Here is an 18,696-nt window from a genome sequence, read left to right on the forward strand (position 1 = left end):
CTTCCATGGAAACGGTCGGAAGTTTTGCAGGTGAAGCAATCTTTGCCTGACCCTCGCAAAAATCCTGCAGGGTATTATAAAGAATTATCGCAGCTTGTGGATGCTACGATAATGAATCTTGCCGATATTGATATGTTGTTTGGAAACGTCATGCCGCAACCGGTATGGGCAAAGATTCGTCAGGAAGACCATGCGGCGGAATTAGGCGGTGATTGGAATGCATTGGGGGCTGCTGATGCATTGCAAGTCGGTGGGGCCAAGCCCGAACAGCTAATTGCGGCTTTGCCCCAGAGAATTATCGCTCTAATGAAAACGCTTTGCCAGCTCTGAAGGTGAATTGGGACAAACTGTCCACTTGCAAGCAAAAGAAGGATGAGAGTGTCTCTGATTTCTTTACGAGATTTGAGGAGGCATTCATTGATCATAGTGGTCAGGAAATGGGTACTGAGGGAGGTCAGCGATTGTTTGTGGATAAGTTTGTCTCAAATTTGTTGCCGGACTTAAGCAACAAATTACGAAATTCAGAAAGTGCGTGGGCTGTTTCCACTTCTGCTCAAATATTGGCCACGGCCCAATATTATGAGAATAGAGAGAAAAAGGAGAATGATCGTGCCGATAAGAAGACGAAAGAACTCAAAACTAAAGTGTTGTTGCAGCAAGCGTATCCTCCACGTTCGAATCAGAATGATTCGCAACAACGGAATCGATCGCAGTCTCAGTCGAATAGGTCACAATCACGAAATGACTCCTCTTCGCAGAGATCTTCGTTGGGGTACAATCAGTGTGCCTATTGTAGGGGAGAGGGTCATTTGAAATTCGATTGTGATCGCAATAGTGGTAATTCATCTAGAGGAGGTCGTGGTGGTCCTCAACAGACATCACGTGGTAGAGGTCGCGGTGCTCAAAACGATCGTTCTAACAATTCTTCTGACTCTAATAATTGTTTCGATCAGCGCGGATCATCGCAAGGGCGATCTGCTCAGTACAATGTGGACGATTATTACGTCGATCAGGATGCTGACGACGGTAATTACTAGGATAGCCATAGACAAGGAGAGGGAGTAGTATCAGTTCCGGTTGATCAGAGAGGGCCTTACGTTGCAGTTGTCACCTCGGGTGTCGTTGAGCCTTTTCTGTTGGACACTGGTGCAGCGAAAAGTTCGATCATGCATTCGAAACTCTCTGGCGCACCTTTGTCTGGCTTAACAAATGTTTCCGTTGGATTCTCTGGCGCCCTTGTTAGCAATCCGGTTTCGTGCCCTTTGCCTCTTACAATTGGGCCTCGTGAGCTGAAAGCTCTGTTGATTTTGACTACTGGTTGTGGTGAAAATCTCTTGGGCCTGGATTTGCTAAAACGTCTGTATGCCACTTTGTATTGTTCTCCTGCGGGAGTAAAGCTTACGTTGGGTGAGAGAGTTGTCTCTCCTATGTACTTATCCATCGATAAGCTTCCACCGGAATTGAGTTCTCTTCCTGCATCTTTGTGGGCGACGGGTCCCAATGACGTGGGCCTGCTTGACATCTCCCCTTATGTTGTTCACTTGAAATCTAATGTGCGATTGCCACGTATTCCCCAATATCGTATCTCCCTTGATGGTGAACGAGCGTTGTTAGCAATCATCTACGATTTGATTGAGAAAGATGTTATCGAGGAAACTCAGGGAAACGTGTGCAATAGCCCTGTACTGCCCATTTTGAAGCGTACTGATCCATCAAAACCCCCTGTTTATCGTTTTGTTATCGATTTACGGGAGGTGAATAAAATTGTGATTCCTCAGTTCCCTGTGGTGCCTGACATTACGGCTCTACTGACTCTGATTCCAGCCTCTGCATCCTGGTTCTCAGAGATCGATCTGAAGAATGCTTTCTTCAGCATTCCGATTGCTGAGAAAAGTAGGGACCTTTTCGGTTTCTCTCTTGGTGGCCGCAGCTTCAGGTTTAAACGCGCTCCTCAGGGCTACTGTGAGAGTCCATCGATATACAGTCAAGCCTTGAAGGGCCAACTTGATGCGTTTGTGTTGCCGGCCGGTGCGGCCTTAATCCAATATGTCGACGACTTATTGGTGGCTGCAGATACTCAGGACATTTGCAAACTTGCTACAGTGTTGTTGTTGCAGCATCTCTGTGACTTACATCACAAGGTGTCACCTTCTAAACTGCAATATTGTTGTCAAGAAGTAACCTATCTAGGTCACTTATTGTCAAAGGAGGGAAGAAGGTTGACCCCAGAGAGAATTGCAGCGATTGCTCGAATGACTGTGCCAACAACTCAGAGAGATGTGCGTGCCTTTTTAGGTATCACGTCATACTGCAGGCAATGGATCCCGAATTTTTCATTGCTAGCGAAACCATTGGTGGCTCTTACGTGCAAGGATGTTCCAACTCCTTTACCATGGACGGAAGAATGTCAGAAAAGTTTTTCTGAACTACGTGATGCGTTGTGTTCGGCTCCTGTGTTAGGTACTCCTGACTACAGTAAGCCGTTTACACTATATGTTCACGAGAGGGAAGGTTGTGCGTTGAGTGTTTTGACGCAGCAATTTGGCGGTAAGCAACGTCCATGTGCATATTTTTCCTCGACATTGGACCCAGTAGCTAGAGCATTGCCGAGTTGTTTGAGAGCAACAGCGGCAGCTGCGGTGTCCATCCGACAATCTGCAGGATTGGTCATGGATAATATGCTTACGGTGATGGTTCCGCATGCAGTTGACACTCTCTTGAATCGTACGAAAACTCAACACCTGACGAGTGCAAGGTTGTCTGGTTATGAGTTGACGCTTTTGGCAAGTCACATTCAAATAAAACGTTGCAACGTCCTGAACCCGGCGACTTTGTTGCCAATCAGTATGGAATCAGACGAAGTAGCACCTCATGACTGCTACCTACGAACGGAGGAAGAAACAAAAGGTCGTGTTGACCTGAAAAATACTCCATTGGAAGATCCCGATGGGACCTTGTATGTGGATGGGTCGTGTTTTAAGTTGCGAAATGGCGATGTAACGACTGCGTATGCTGTGGTGACGTTGAATACTGTTGTGGAAAGTGCGAGATTGAATCAGAATTCTGCTCAGGCGGCAGAGCTGATTGCTTTGACTAGAGCGTGCGTGTTGTCGAAAGGGAAACGGGTGAATGTGTTTACTGACAGCCAATACGCATTTGGCGTGGCCCATAGCTTCGGACGTTTGTGGAGAGAGAGAGGTTTTATGACATCGCATGGTACAGCTCGTGAATGATCTTTTGGATGCACTTACATTGCCCAAGCAGGTGGCGATTATTAAGTGTAGTGCACACCGTAAGGTGACGGATGATGTTGGTCGTGGCAATGCGTTTGCGGATGAGATTGCTAAGGAGACTGCCCGGAATCTGAGTACTAAAATGTATGTGACGAGTTCGGTTAGGTGGCCTACAGAGACTGGTATGTGTGAGGACACTATCGAGAGTGTGAAAGCGATTCAGAACGAGGCCACTGAGTCTGAAAAGACGAAGTGGAAAGAGAGTACGGGAAAGTTGGATGCGAATGGTTGTTGGATTGATTTGTCGGAGAATAAGAGGTGGATGTTGCCGGATGTGTATATACTAGCTGTTGTGACGATGGCACACGGCTTGGCACATATTAGTGTGAAAGGTATCTGCAAGTTGTTGTCCCCTGTATGGAAGAATGACGGTATTGCTAAGTGTGCTGAGAGATTGGTTAAGAATTGTATGATATGCATGATGTACAATCCTGGTAAGGGAACCCCTACACCTCCTGGCCATTTTGCTCCCCCTTCATGTCCCTTTGAGGTGATTCAGCTAGACTTCATCCATATGGAGCGATGCAACAACCTGAAGTACGTTTTAGTTGTGGTTTGCGCATTCTCCCGATGGATTGAAGCCTACCCACTCAAAGATAACACTGCTCTGTCCACCGTGAAAATCCTACTGAAGGAATACTTTCCTCGGTATGGAATGCCACGGATTGTATGGTCTGATAACGGAAGTGAGTTTGTGGGGAGTGTGATGAAGAGTGTGTGTAAGGGCCTTGGAATCACACAGAAATTCCACAGCGCCAATCATCCCCAGTCAGCAGGTTTGGTTGAAGGGTATAATGGCACCCTTAAGTTGAAGTTAGCGAAGATTCAGGCTACGACTGGTCTCTCGTGGCCTGACGCTTTGCCTTTAGCTCTTCTGTCAACTAGGGCAACTGTACACTCCCGAGTAGGGCTTAGCCCCTACGAGATTGTGTTCGGCCGCCCTGCAAATGTTTGGGGGGTCCCTAGACCGAGTGTGTATTCTGATCTTGAGTATCCAATGTTGATCGACTATCTGCATGATCTGACTGCTAAACTGAGGTTAATTCACCAACAGGTCTTTGAAGCACTGCCGACGCAGACGGAGGGTCCAGGCCACCAGCTCCAGCCTGGAGACTGGGTGGTAACGCGAAACTTCGGACGGAAGCGCAACCTTGAGCCCCGCTTCACTGGACCCTACCAAGTGCTCCTTGCTACGAGGACTGCTGTTCGTTTGGAAGGACGCAAAAACTGGGTGCACGCCACCCATACTAAAAAGGTACCTATACCTTTACCAGCAGACTCGTGGGTGAGGAAGGGCATTGCCTCGTCCGAAACAGAAACTGTGCAGACCTTCGTCCCTTTTAGCGACGCTCAGCCTGTTGGAGAGCCCTCAGTGCAGCAGGAACATTGTTGAACATTTGTCATCGAAAAATTCAAGATCTGAACAATCGACTGATCAGCAGAACTCTGTCCCACCATCGGATCAGTTGTTTGACGAACAGACACGTCCTGGGAGAAGCCAATATTTTCTGCGATCCAATATCAAAGACTAATAAAAGCTTTGCTTACTCCCTTGACATCCACGTTACCCCATTAACACTATTCAGTCTGAACACACTCGTATACTTGTGATTTTTGTAATATTGTGAGTTTTTTCCATATGTGTGTTTTTGCTTCCACAGCTAGGAAATTTTGTATATATTTGTAAATAAAAGATACCTTACATCCGGGTGGACCGTAGGGCCGCGCGGGTACTTCTGGTTAGTAGGTCTTGACACTAGGTCGGAGACCGTCGGTTCCTGGGAACTCCTGGGGATTGACTACTGCTACACAGAACGAAGTGCGTCAAAAACGTTGCGGACGGTTTTAGAGGATGGCATTCTCTAAGCTGTTAGATTTGGAAAAAGCTCAGGCCCAAAGATTCAAGTTGCAGCAAATTGCTCGTACAAAATGCTTCATGTTTCAGGTGTTCCTTCTGTTCTTAACTGTTTCTTCGCTATTGGTGGGTGGGGTGTATTACATGATACAGTCGTTCTTGCCTTCTGCCTCACCTACCATTTCTTCTGAACCTAAACCTACATCCACTGCTTCTCCTCATTCCTTCCACATCCTACCCCAACACGAGCAGGTTAGACGTGCGGAATTTATGAACAATTCCTTCGTTCAGCTCCTTCATCAGCATCAGTTGGTGGTGAACACTACCAATTGTTGGGTGTGTGGGTTAATGCCACATACCACCGATAAGGGAATTCCGTACTTTGTCTTTCCTTATAGTTCCCAGGGTTCAGCTCGAGCATTCCAAACAATGTTTCGAAGCGCACTAGATTCCTACCCCAATCGAAAGCCACATCGTCCACACTTTGGTCCCGGTCCGTACCACAAGCCTTTGGCAATAGCGATTGCTGATTTAGATAGGGATATCTATGAGCCGTCGCTCATCCCAAAGGAAGAGGTGCGAGCCTATAGGGATCTGAGTGAGGCTGAGTATAGTGCGCTCGTGGGTGAAAGACAGCTTAAAAGCTCGTCTCCAATATAGATCGTACCCCACCTTGGTAATTTCTGTCTAAAAGGTCGTGGCCGAAGCCCGAGAGCTCACCTTGGAGAGAGTGCTTGCTCTGAGACGTATGTCTTACCAATGCTCTCTTCCCCTGTTTTCCTGACTGCCAAGGGTACGTACTTTGCCTGTTATGACCGTGCATATACATGGTTGCCCCTTGACTTTGCGGGCACATGTTATATTACAAACTTGTTGCCACCGACTTTTACAGTCGCCTCCGATTACCACAAGACCCGAGTTGTGAGGGGCGTGATTAGCGAAGAGGACACTGCCGGTCAAGAGGCAGGAGACTTTTTCAAGGGTTTCTTTCCGTTTTGGGGACCGATGGTCAATAGTAGGAACCTGAGACAGTTGACCCGAGTGGTGGAATCGACAGCTAATATCACTGCCAGTGCCCTTGGTAATATCACAGCAGAGCTTCAGGCGGATAGGCTTATGACGTTACAAAACCGTATGGTTTTAGACGTTGTCTTAGCAGATCGAGGTGGAGTATGTAAGGTGATCCATTCGAGCTGTTGTATTTTCATTCCAGACAACGCTCCGACTGTCTATCAAGCCATCTCAAAGTTGCATAAGATCTCTGAGTCCATACACGTGGACGTAGGGGATTGGACGCTACTTGGGTGGTTTTGGGGCCTAATGTCGACTTGGGGTTGGAAAATTCTGATGATCATCGGGGCTGTTGTAGCATTCCTGTTCACGTGTTGCCTTTGTGTGCAGTGCGGTCCTGCCTTATGTGGCCTCTGTGCTACGACGTGTATAAGACAGCCACCTGTTACCAAAGGAACTCTGATGGATAGAATTATGTTACAGCAACATCTAGACGGTCTGATGAATATCGAGATCGATTATGATTCAGACTAGTGCTTGCCTACATGAGGGCAAAAGGAGCGTCTGAGGTTCCGTGACGATCGTAAGTGATGTTTTTGACTCGCACGAATATGGTCGAGTCTGGTATCTATGAACCGCAAATGACGAGTTTAGTGGGTGTACGTGTTTTCGCTGTGCTAGCCTAAACCGTTTGTTTGTTTCGTGGGTTTCTTCATCCGAGCCCACGGGTTCCATCTTAGATACGGCATCCATTTTGTTTCTTGCCCTCAAGTAGCCAGCGAACGGACGCTGTCCGCTTCACGACCCTGGGATTCCCAAACTCTTGCGGAAGACACGTTTCCTTTGAAAGTGTCTTTATGATGAGGGGGATGGCACTGTAAGGCAGATGGCCCCGCTCGAGGCTCATCTTGCCGTGCCGGTCTATTGTCTTAGTTGTGCATTCATTAGGCACGTCCCCTTTGATGCCTGCAGCTCGTGTTTCCCGATACCACCCCTTTTACATCCTTTTCGATCTTCTCACTGTTTCTGCCTTCCTCTGCACCTGTTTCTGTCCCTTCCTCGATTTGTTTACTGCTGATTGGAATGTACTAATGGTGGGAAGATGGGCTTTTACAGTTGGGAACTACCAAACGTTTCTGTACTTATGTTCCGGGCCCTGAATACATGAAAGCAACCCCTTATGGTCTTTACGATGGGAACCGAGTTGTAAACCTTTGTGTACTATGTTATCTTATGCATGAAAACTGTATATAAGGAGCGATCCACAGAGGCAAGTTGAAGCAGACTCCTCGAACCTACACGTGTTGTACTTCCTGTGACTTCTGTGTTCCCTGCAGTAATAAACCTCGAATCTTTGATGCCGAAGGAAGTGTCCCGTGTCTCTGTCATTTGTACGCCGGAACAGGTTACCCACGAAGGTTTTAGGTGTTATCCCTGGCACCGCTGGGTCTTAAGAAAACCCAGTCCTTCACGAGGAGGTACCAGATTTCTACTACGTGTCTGTGCAGGGAGTGCACAATGAGGAGGATGCAGCTCAGGCCTTTATGTGTGCTGGGGTCCGGTGGAAGCACAGTGGCCGTTGGGGTGTGGGGGTAGGTGAAGGTTTGTCGGCAGTGTCTACAGGAGAATTGGTTGTGGGTGGTGTTCTGTGTGGACAGCTGGCAGATGTTATTCCTTCTGGGTTGAGAGCACAGAGGGCAGATGAGTCATAGTAGTGGGTGGTTGGAGGACCAGGGTCCCTGGCGCTGGTTGCAGTTGGGTTGCAGACGGGCTTGCCTTTGGTGCACCAGCCATTAAATAGGCAACAGGAAGGGAAACGCAGCTGGGAGGTGGGAGCGGGCACCAGCAGGGAGGAAGGGCCACGGGGGCAGCAGCAACATGGAAAGGGCAGATACCAATAAAATGAGACAAAGGACACAATGAGGCACAGGAATAAAAAAACAGCAAAACAGGTAACCAGGGACAATAGCAGAACAAAAGACAGACAAACAGAGAAGGCTGGCCCAGTGGGCCAGCAGAAGAGCAAGGCTCTCCCACTGGACCACCAGGGATGAGGCAGGAGCCTGCGGGTTGGCGGAGGGCCTCAAACACCTACATGGCAGTTCGGTGTAGGGGGCAGCAGCGCAACAACAGAGCTGCTGGGGTGGAGAGCAGAGTTCCCTGACAAGAAGGTCAGAGGTCTTGCTCCTTCCCACAGCTCATAAGCTCTTCTTCCTTGGTAGAGGTTCCTCTTGATTCCACAAGTAATCTAAAATTCTGGGGTTTAGGTCTAATACTTATTCCCCTTGTTCCCTTTGAAGTCTTAGTTCAGAAAGTCTCTGTTGCTCAGTAAAACCAGTTGTTTCCTCACTGGTCCAGTTTCACTACAGGAGCTGAAGACAGCATTGTGCAGAGCAGCCACAGCCTATTCAGGTGTCAGTGACAACTCCTCCCACCTCTCTGGACCAGTATGACCCATTAGCATATGCAGGGCACACCTCAGCTTCGTTTGTGTGAGTGTCTGTAGTAAATGCACAAACAGCCCCAGTCAGTCTAAAACCAGATAGCAAATCCACAAGTAGGTAGAGAGACACAAGATGGTAAAACAGGAAAGTGCTGACTTTCTAAAAGTGGCATTTTCAATCCCACAATTTAAAAACCACCTTAGATGTATTTTACATCCTGAGTTCAGGAAACTTTAACTCCATATTTCTATCTCTTTCCAACTGAAAGCTACACTTAAAATTTTACAAGGCCATTCCAATGAAAACTTAAGGGACAGACAGCCTTTCAACAATGAAAAGCTAAATTGGTAGTATTTCACTTTCAAGACATGTAATGCAGACTACTACATTTCCTCCCTTTTACATACACCTCACCCTGCCTATGGGGCTTCTTTGAGCCTACCTTAGGAGTGACTTACATGTAAGAAAAAAAAAGGTTAGGGCCTGGAAAGTGAGTGCACTTGCCAGGTTAATATGGCAGTTAATAAACTGTGCGCACAGACACAGCAGTGGCAGGTTTGAGACACAATAAAAGGCTACTTGTGTGCGTAGCACAACGACTACTGCAGGCCCACTAGTAGCATCTGAGTTACAGGCACTGGGCACACACAGTGTGCTTTACTAGGGGCTTGCCAGTTAAAAAATATGACATTCCTGGTAAACCAATCATAACATAATTTATAGCAAGAGCACTTGCACTTTAGCACTGGATAGCAGTGAAAAAGTGCGTAGAGACACTAAACCAGCAAAATGAAGTCAAGCATACTATCAGAAACACAAGGCTAGGAGGCAAAAAGACAGGGTACACATGCCAAATGATGCTTGGTCTAACAATGATTGTGGAAAAGATTTTACCTACAAATAATAAGTAGAGAGATACACACTGAGGATCAATATTTTTGGTCTTTGAAGGAAGTAGTTGTTAAGGCATCTAGTTCTAAAGGTGCACGTAAGACTGCACATAAAAGGAAATGTAGAGAACAGAGATGTAGGAAAAAAGAATAAAGGGCAAGAGGGTCCTCAGGCATAGAAGAAAAGGGCAAATCATTTGGAGTTGGATGAGATGGTGGCTATAAAGGCCGAATAAAAGGGAATCACAAAGCTGTGGCTTGTGATGAGTCTTCGGCAATTGGAGGTGTTGATTTAAGTTGCTCTTCTGCTTTAGAAGAATCAGATGTAGAAGAAATAGTATTAAAAAAAAGGTAAAACAGGAAGAGGTAAAAAAAGATAAGCGATTGTTTGACAGATTGGGGGAAAATATGTTTGAACCTCATTTAATACAACAGCCCTTGTCGCCAAGGACGACAGCGGATCATGCGGCCCAATATGTACAATATTGGTCAAGGCAGGAGTTGCCTAAGGAGGTCCAGAACAGAATGTGATAAGACTGTCCAAGGCCATCCTTGAAGAATAAAATAGTTTACACCCCAGAATTGGATCCTAAGATGATGGCATTCTTGAATAAGTCTAGGAGAGACCCAATGAATAGCTTGGACAAAGGCCTAAACGAATGTCATGGCAGACTGTTGGTTGCATTGTGTCCCTTGACCAAGATATTTGATTTATGTGAGGGAGGCAGCATATGTGAGCAGTACTAAGATAAATATCGAGGAATTACGCCAATGGATGGAGAGAGCAGTTTGCTTGTTGGACAACTCTAATTCTGTACTATGAATTGAAAGGAGGAAGAGTATCCTCATGAAGATAGACCCCAAACTGCAGTTCGGCTAAAAAAGAGGCATAAACTGAGGTCAGTAAGTCATTATTTGCTGATGAATTTGTAACAGATATGGATAGGTATGTGGGTACCTTCCATTCTATACAGAAGGCAGAGAGAGACATGTGGAAGGTTTTTGTCAGGGCCGAGACAGAGCAGGGTCAGCTTCCCGGCCGAGGTTAATGTATCACATGAGCTTCATTCTTGCAAGGATTTAGTCCCTCCGGAGGTTATTATAACCAGGGATTTAACCGATAAAGAGGAAGAGGAAGATCATCCAGGGGTGACAGAAGAGCAAGAGGAGCACAAGGTGTGTTTCCAAAAATACCCTTTATGCATCCCATTAAAAGTGGGTGGCAGACTCACTGACTTAAGATGATGGATGGAGATAACCACAGATCAGTGGTTAATACAGACAGTACAAGGTTATTGAACAGATTTTGTGGCTGTACCAGTTCAATTAAAATGTCCAATGACTCAAAAGTTTTCGAAAGAATGGACATATTTGGTGAGTTCGGAAGTGGAAGCACTGGTGGAGAAGGGTATAATAGAGAGCTGTTTGAGGGACTCAAACGGTTTGTAAACAAAATAATATTAGTGTATATGAAGGACAAGGTAAAGAGATCAGTCATAAACTTGAGAGAGCTGAACAATTGGGTACAGTACAACTGTTTCAAAAAACATTTACTAAGAGACCTACTGAGGATGGAAGATAGGTTGACATGACTAGATCTTAAGGATGCTAATTTAACAGTACCCAAATGTCAGGGGCACAGAGATTATCTGACATTTCAATGGCAGTGAAGGATGTGGAGGTCCACTTGTCTTCCATACAGTTTGATATCAGCACCATGCTGCTTCACCAAAGCGATGAGAGCGGTAATGATTTGGCTAAGGACAAGAATGTGCATTTGATAGTCTGTTTAGATGATTTACTAATAATGGTAGAAACAAACAAATTGGCTACAGATGAGATAGAATTAGAGGTCAGTGTTTTAGAGGATCTGGGAATTCTTGTGAACAGGAAGAAGTCATGTGTAGTTCCAAGTTAGGAGATTATATTTTTAGGTTTTTCAAATATGGGTATTGGATTGTGTATTAAAATTACCAGCAAAGAAAGTGAAAAAAATACGCAGAAAAATAAGGAGAGTGAAAAAGAGCAGTTTAATCTCACTGAGGCAGCTAGCAAGACTGTTGGGCTTGCTTTCGGCTTTCAATTCAGGCAATATTTTCAGCTCTACTTGATTATCGAACATTGCAGAGACTGAAGGCACAGCCTGGAGATAACATATTCACAAAAATGTGTTTGAATCTGAATGCAATGCAGGTGTAGAAGTGACGGAAGGAGAATTTAGAAGCATAAGAAGGGCAATTTTTGAAGAAGCCCCTGATTTAGTAATAGAGTCAGATGCCAGTCTGCAAGATTGGGGGGCAAGGTGTGGTCCTCTGTCTTCAGGGGGAAGTAGTCCCTTCAGGAGACTAAAATGCATATCAATTATCTAGAATTGTTAGCAGGTTCATTTGCTGTGAGGAGTATTGTATGGGATTGTGTAAAATGCTGAGTGTTGTTAAAGATGGACAACATGTCAGCAGTGAGGTATGTGAATCAATTGGGAGGTCCTCGATCGAAGGCCCTAGCGGCCCTAGAGGATTTGGCAGATCATTTTTGCCATTTTTGCCTGAATTGGAATATCATGGTTCAAGCACAAAACATTCCAGGGATAAGCAATACTATCCCAGAATGGAATGCAAGAAATCTGTGGGATTCAAGTGATTGGTGTCAGGAATCAAGATTTTAGTGTTCAAGTGATAAGAAAACAATTAAATTATCCCTGGATTAGGTTGCTTCATTTACCCTCTTTCAAACGAGGAAAAAAGGTTAAGTTGAGTTTTGCACCGCTTCCAACATGGCGCTCGTTTGTGGAGCGTACACGGAGGTTGACGGTCTCGTGTTTTAGGAAGGTTATGAGATCGTGCGCGAGTTACTATCCAACGGGCAACTTCAATTGTAGTTTTTGGGCGAGTAGGTTTGGCATATATCTCCCGTTGAATTTTTCCTGCATTTATGGTGAAAGGTTAAGAAATTTAATATCAAAGAAGTTCCAGCGAGAGGCTCTAACCGCACTAGTGAGAGCTTGAAGAGTTTCCCGAGTTTGAGGCAGTCGCTGTAATTTTAAAGATCGTAATTGATGCCAATTACGAAGCAGCATCTCTTCGAAGGAACGACTCTTCAGTATTTAAGAAGCATTCGAAGCAGCAATAATTGGTGAGTCATTTCATTGTGTATGCGCATGTGTCATAAGAAAACAGCAGATAAGGACGGAAGAGACATTAGAGAATTCAGTTTATTTCGACTTGGTTAAACTGCGTGTTGGACTTGGCCCTTCTGGCAGGTTCACCCCTTATCTTTTTGCTTTCAATCTGTGATCTGTGTTGATGATTTTTGGGTCTCTGCGCACTTTTTCCCTGTGTCCCAGAGTAAAGTGCGTGCATGTAGTTAGGCTGGCCTGCTCTCCCATAGGAATGCATGGGGAATGTGTGTGTCCCTGGTAGTTCCTGATGCGTGGGGAGTGCAGGCTCGAATTTGGTATGTGCAAACTCGTGAGAATGAATGCTTCGCAATGATGTATGTGGCATGAGTGTGTCTTGTGTACAAGTGCCACTTCTAGGAGTTGGCATATTAGTGTAAAATATGCCTGGCGTGTGATTGGCTGGAGCTGGCTGGTGAGCCTGGCTCCAGGAAGTCTGGATGGGTCTGCCCGGTGGTGAGTGTGAGATTAGCATGCTCGTGGCTGGGGAGGAGTGCACCTGGTCCCTGATGGGGCTGGACTTTCCCCACACAATGCTGGCTCTGCCCCCTCTGGTGCGACTGATGACCCTATCCCTGCTAGTGAATGAAATGGGTGGTTGAGCCATCAAGGGTGCTCCAAAACCAGCTGCGACTGCTTTCTTCCCCACCCTGCACCTACAGACAAAAGAATTTACAGTATAAGAAGGGGCTGTGTCCCCATACAATTTGTTCTGCTTTTGGATCCTAGCTGAGGGGGCTGCTGCTGTTGCTGGGGCCAGGAGGACCGCCACTTGGATTGTCTCCCTGACTGGAGACCAAGTGAGCTGGCTCTGGACTCAGACTTGCCCCCCTGCCTGCCTCCAGACCTTGCTGGAGCTTTGCTTTTGCCTTCAGCGCTGAGAGCGCTTTACCTTTAACCCTTAAGCGCTTGGGAGCACTGTGGATTGCCTCTAGCGCTAGAGAGCACGTTATTTTACTCATTGTGCTTGAGAGCGCTTTTTCCTTACTGCTAGCGCTTGAGAGTGCTTTTGTTGCCCAGCCGGTGCCCACCCGGCATTTTCTGACTTCTGCAGGCGTTCGTTATTTATTTACGAGTGCCCACCTCGTTTATTATTGCCGGAGCTCACCCGGCATTTCCCCGTGTGTTCACCGCTGCAGCCCAGGAGTGTGTGCAGCCTCGCCGGGCCGCCGCGCTGCCTGCGACGACCCGGAAGAGGTTGACCGGCCGGCCAATCCTAGCGCGGCCGGGCCAGAAGTCCCACCCCCACCGAGCCACGAGACGAAGGAAGCAGCCTGCAGTGTCCTGCCCAAGGCTCCCGGTCGAAGGGGGAGCCCCAGGAAAAGAGAAGAGTAGCAGCCGCAGACAGCCGGTGAGTGGAGGGAAGGGAGGAGGGCGTCGGGGCACATTGCCCCTTCCGTTTGCGGGCCTGGCCGAGCGAGGCCCCCATTGTGTTCAGGCCCAGAGAGGCTTGTGGGTAAGCATGGGCGGAAAATCCGTTTCGCTCGCGGATTTTGCGGATTTTCGGGAAATTCGCAATCCGCGAGATTCGCGAATCTCCCGCAAAATCCGCAAATCCGCGAGCAGCGGATTTTGCTCGCACTGCTCGCACTGTTCGCGTGAGTTTGCGGCTTCCCAGTACAACTTCGCGCCCCGCGAATAAGTGCTAAATTGCAGAAATACGATCTTAGCAAAACTGAAACTACTTACCAGGTTCAAAAGTTCAGGCTCATCATTAGTAGCCATTTCCTGTAGTGCTTCCTGAGGGGCCCCTCCAGAGTTCAGTTGCCAGTTGCAACTATTATGTGACCCTGCTCTGAACCTCAGAATAGTTACACATATGCCACAAAGGTCCTGAATTACAGATAAGGGAGACAAGCAGGAGCCAGGCTGGAAGTTAAAATCCATTAATCAGCCCCTAATTCATTATTGTCAGTTGGGGCAGGGCAGGAGTTGTAACTAATTTTGCAACAATGAAAGCACTTAGCAAGTGCAAAAGATCACTAATCAGGGCGCACTAAGGAAGCAGGTGCCAGCTAAAAAAATATTCTGTGACACATTAATCAGCCCCAAATTAATTCAGGTCACTTGAGGCAGGGAAGGTGTGCTTTGCTTTGCCGAAAATAATGTACACTGGACAACCAGAGGGTGTGGTGATGAAACAGAGGGTGGCATGGGTGGGCCAGAGGGTGGCATGAGTAGTCAGAGAGTGGCAGTGGTGACAGAGAGTGGCAGTGATGAAGAAGAGTGTCCCAAACAGGCTGGACACGTAGAAACAACAAGTTCGCAAAACTTGCGACCCGACAGGTAAGTTCGCAAATTGCGAAATTGTAAAAACCCTCGCGAACTGGCAGAAACACGGGCGAACACAAAAAAAAAAAATCCGCAAATTCGCGGGAATTCGCGGATTTTGCGGATTGCGAGTTCGCAAATCCGCAAAATTCGTGAACACGAGATTCGCAAAATTCGCCCATGCTTACTCGTGGGGCATTCGCCTTTGTCTCTGAGTCCCCCGTGAGGGACTCCAACAAGCCTGTATTTGTGATTAGGAGCCCCGAGGCTCCTGGGGGCAATCTGCATATTTTGAGCCCAGAGAGGCTCCACGCCAAGTATTTGCAGATCCCTGATAGGCTCACAGCCCCGCCTTTGTTGTCGAGCCCCGAAAGGCTCCCAGTCGCAGTTAATTTACGAGCCCAGAGGCTCCCCACGCCCGCAGTTGTTCGTCGAGCCCAAGGGGCTCCAGGCCATATTTGTTTAGAGCCCCAGAAAGGCTCGCAGCGCCATTTGTACTTTAGAGCCCACAAGGCTTCCAGCCCATATTGGTTTAGAGCCCTGAGAGAGGCTCTTGGGGGACACAGGCAGTTGGTCAGAGCCCCGTGGCTCCCACGCTGTGCTTCGCCCCACCATTGTTCTTGAGCCCACAAGGCTCCAACGTTGGCCATCATTGATTTACAACTGTCCAGCACTTATTGGACAGTTGCTACATTTAGGCTTGTGTTCTTGGCTGCCTGCGCAGCCCCCCCTGACATTTGGACTCAGGGCATTTCAGCCTTTGCGAGGCTAGTTGGCCTGAGTGACAGTTCTAGTGTTGTGCTACGTGCACCCTGCACATTTATGGTTTACTTGCTTATTTGATTCCTGCGCAAATGTTCTACCTGCACCTTTGAATGTGTTTTAATGCCTCATGTGCAATGTGGTTATGTTTTATCCCCTTTGCTAAAAGTGACCTGCTTAGAGGATTGTCTATGTTATTACCTTTGCTAAAAGTGACCTGCTTAGGTGATTGTCTATGTTTCTTCCCCTTTGCTAAAAGTGACCTTCTTAGAGGATTGTTTATGTTTTATTACCTTTGCTAAATGTGACCTGCATAGGTGATTGTTTAGGTTTCCTTCCCTTTGCTAAAAGTGACCTGCTTAGGTGATGGTTTTCCTTCTATAGGTCCTGATGATAAGGTCCTAGTTCCCTGCGTGATTTTCCTACAGTGTTTAGGGTTGCGTAGGAGGTATTTACTCTTACCAGTGATTACTGGTTGTGTGCTACATTTACTATTTTTTGGTGCTACAGTCATTATATGTTCATGTACTAAGTGTTATACCTACAAGTATTAGTTCTAAAAAGTGCCTACCCCTGACAGTGGTCCATGTGGCCCTGTCCTGTACCTAATCCCTTGTAAATTCTGCCCGTGTCTGTTGGCACATTGTAAAGTGTGTGTGTTATCTAATGTGTTTTTACTATAATACAAAGGCTATTTTTTATATAACCTTGTGTGGAGTGTCCTTTGTGGTGGGCCTTGGGTGTTGTTGCTGGGTGCGCGCGCAAATGCTTTACACATCGCCTCCGAGATTAGCCTTGCTGCTCACGTCACGTTACCTAGAGGGTGAGCAGGGGTTATCTTGGTGTGTAACTCCCTTGCCCTGACATTAGACATGGTGATCTCTGACTGACTTTGGCGTGAGCCTTGGCCAGCCGGGGTCCCGGGTCTAACATGGGTGGCAAGCGGTGCGGATTGGACTTGCGTTTGCGCTGTACCACAGTGGCGACAGGCCACACTACAAAACTCTACATTTTTAGATAACCACATTTTGGGGATTATTTTTTTTTAGGTGAAGTTTCAGTATTGCTTCTCCTGAAAGGTGTAATTTTGTACTTTTGTCCAGTACCTTGTTCCCCGCCCTGCTCCCAGATTGGTACCTGTGTCGCTTATGGTCAGGTTGAGAAATCAGGGGTGGTAGAAACTGCCTTACCGAGGGGGAGGGGGGTGTGAATGAGTGGTGTGTTACACTGGACAGAGGAGTGCAAGTTCTCTGAGATAGGAATCTTGCTGAATTTTTTGATTGTGTACTCCTGTTAAGCTCAGACCCCCAGGTTCCCTGTGTCAAACTTTTCTTGAGAACGTCCGCCAAAATGGAGCCTGCTTTTGATCTCTGTGGTCTTTTTAGATACAGTAGGTTAGAGCTGGTCAGATTCTGTGAAAAGGGAGGCATAGAGGTGAGTGAGTCGGATACTCAGTCCCAGCGTAGGGACAGCCTGATCCTATGGCAAAAGGATCAGTGGGATCGTGAGCACAGTGGGAGAGATAGGGCTAGGGCCGCACGCCATGAGGGTGGTGAGTCTGTGGAGAGCCCTGAAGAATGTGAATTTGATGATGATGACAGTGGATGGGCACCAGCAGATAGTGAGGACCCCATAGATAGGGAGTCCGTTGCTGGGTCCAATGTCAGAACCAGCGCCCCATCCCTTTCCCTGTCCCCAGAGGAGTGGTTGGATAGGAAGGAAGCACGGGAGCATCATCTAGCGATGGAACAGCTCAGGTTAGAGCATGCCAAACTAGAAGCTGAAAGGGCCTTGTTCAGGGAGAAGATAACCCTAGAGAGTAGGTTGTCCCATGAGCACAGTTTGAATTTTCTGGATTCCCCAGGGAGGGTTGAGTCCAGGGGTGGCAGCTTTTTAAATGTCAATGTAGAAAGTCCCACTCCCAGTTTCCTGAGTATGGTACCTGTTTCCCTAGAAGAGGAGTGTCGGTTGAAATTCAGGAACCTTAGGAAACCACCTCACCAGTCTTGGGAAGATTTTGTGGATGACTGTTGTGGGGCACTGTGTGATTGGGTACGGGTTCCCACGAAATGTGATTGGGACATATTGTTCGATATGTTTCTCAAAGAACAGTTGCTCAGTGTTGTTTATCCAGGATTGTTCCAACACCTGGTAGGGTGTGGATTGTCTGAACCATATGAGCTGGCAGAGGAGGCAGACCGATGGGAAAGTGCGAGAGGTTCTTTAAAGTCACTAGTGAGTGATTCCAACAATAGTGGGTCAGGTGTCCTCCAGCCAAGCGTGGTGGAGGAGGGTGAGAGTAGCCCAGCTAGGTCCCAGTATAGTGAGGAGGGTGTAGGGGCTTACTGCCTGTCTCAGTGGAGCGGGAGTGAGTGTGAGACCGAGAGTCCCCAGACGCCCAAAGCCCTGCCTCAGAGCCTGGATGGTTTCTTTAGGGAACATCAGGATGGAAACCTAGGCTTACCTGTTAGTTCACTTGAGGGAGATCTCCTAGTGTGCAGAGGACCTGGAGCATCTGTAAGCGGAGCTTCTACGGTTCTAGAGTCTGGCAGTACCGCTCCGGTAGGGAGGGTACAGGAGTCCAGCGAAAGGAGTGATTGGGTGATAGTATGTGAGTCCCCAGAAGTCCTGGAGGGCCAGGCAGTAATTCCACCAAAGGTTCTAGACCAGAGGTTGGAAGGCCAGGTTCAGGATTCACCTGACCTGAAGGGTGGGAATACTGTAATCAGTGTCCTGACCAGTTCTTCCTCCAGAGGTACCGCCCCGGTTGGGAGGGAGCAGGACTCTGGAAGGGGGTGCAGAGGGTGGGAGAGCCCACCTCTGACCCCGGTACCACCTGAGGGGTTAAACCATAGGTTGGGAGAATGGTGTTTTGAGGGTACCCCTCGCAGGAGGAGGAGGAACCCTAGGAGAAGAGGTAGGGGGAGGAGAGCCTTCCCTGAGACTCCTGGTCCACCTAAGGTTGTAGACCCTAGGCTGGAGAACCAGTGGCAGT

This window comes from Lissotriton vulgaris, chromosome 8 (assembly GCF_964263255.1).
Source record: "Lissotriton vulgaris chromosome 8, aLisVul1.2, whole genome shotgun sequence".
Lineage (NCBI taxonomy): Eukaryota > Metazoa > Chordata > Amphibia > Caudata > Salamandridae > Lissotriton > Lissotriton vulgaris.